Source organism: Leopardus geoffroyi, chromosome X, assembly GCF_018350155.1.
Source record: "Leopardus geoffroyi isolate Oge1 chromosome X, O.geoffroyi_Oge1_pat1.0, whole genome shotgun sequence".
Taxonomy (NCBI): Eukaryota; Metazoa; Chordata; class Mammalia; order Carnivora; family Felidae; genus Leopardus; species Leopardus geoffroyi.
The window spans coordinates 119,626,028-119,627,446 of NC_059343.1; the positions used below are offsets into that span (position 1 = coordinate 119,626,028).

A 1,419-nucleotide genomic window follows, 5' to 3' on the forward strand; every position below is an offset into this window, starting at 1 on the left:
CTGTGTAACAAATTATCCCTAAATTAGCAGATGATCATGTCATGAAGTTTCTGAGTGTCAATAATCTGGGAGCAGCTTAGCTGGGAGGTTCTGGCTCAGGCCTCTCAGGAGGTTGCAGACAAGAAGCCCACCAGGGCGACAATCATCTGAAGACTTGATTGAGCTTGGAGAATTCACTTCTAAGTCCACAGACCTGGAATTGGGGAAGATTCTTTGGTTCCTCAAGAGACGGACCTTCTCATACAGTTGTTTACTTTATGGCATAGGACTTCCCCCAGAGTAAGTAATGTGAGAGAGAAAGAGAAAGAGAAAGAGAGAGAGAGAGAGAGAGAGAGAGAGAGAGAGAGAAAGAGCAACTGAGGGAGGGGCAGAAAGACAGGGAAACAGAGGATCCAAAGCGGGCTCCATGCTGACAGCAGAGAGCTTGATGCACAAACTGTGAGATCATGACCTGAGCAGAAGCCAGATGCTTAACCAACTGAGCCACCCAGGCACCCCTCAATATCATCTTTTTTATTCAGAGTTTCCCACCATTAGAAGAGGGATGGTTTCCAATTTCTTTTACAAGATGATTGGTATTATTATTGTTGATATTATTATCACAATTATTATAAATTATAAATCAAGTCACTTCACAAGTGCTTGCCATATTTTTTACCTTATTTGCCATTATACCCTTCATGCAACGTAACTGAGTATTAGTGTGATGTATGGAAACGAGGTCAGATTCTGCAAATAAACAATCCTATTTAAAATTATGGTTTCAGTGTTGTATGAAAGGAGAGAAGGTTAGAACTCCCCTAGACAAGAATGGAAGAGGCCCTCAGGCTAGACAACATGCATACGGTTAAGCCATTTCCATCTACTTCAGTGGCATCTAATCATCATTTTTTACAATGGGTTCAAACTTAAGTGACCATCTATTTAATTTAGACTGCTATATGCATAAGATGTTATATATGAGCCTAATGGTAACCACAAATCAAAAACTTGTAATAGAGGGGTGCCTGGGTGGCTCAGTCAGTTGGGCGTCTGACTTCGGCTCAGGCCATGATCTCGCGGTCTGTGGGTTCGAGCCCCGGGTCGGGCTCTTTGCCGACAGCTTGGAGCCTGGAGCCTGCTTCTGATTCTGTCTTCCTATCTCTCTGCTCCTCCCCTCTTCACGCTCTGTCTCTCCCTCTCTCTCAAAAATAAATAAACATTAAAAAAAAAAACTTGTAATAGATACGCAAAAAATAGAGAAAGGAATCCAAGCATATCACCAAGAAGGCCATCAAACCACAAGGGAAGAAAGCAAGAGAAGAAATAATTACTAAAACAACTGAAAAACAAGTAACAAAATGGCAATAAATATATATCTGTCAATAACCACTTTGAATGTGAATGGACTAAATGCTCTAATCAAAAGAGATAGGGTGA

General features: G+C 41.4%; 1 non-coding gene across 1 annotated transcript; it reads left to right on the forward strand.

Annotated features, from left to right (window-relative positions):
- The first annotated feature begins 766 nt into the window (after positions 1-766).
- On the forward strand, positions 767-893 carry LOC123595563. The gene has a single exon (XR_006711252.1). It is a non-coding gene; the product is annotated as a U6atac minor spliceosomal RNA (small nuclear RNA).
- The last annotated feature ends 526 nt before the right edge of the window (positions 894-1,419 follow it).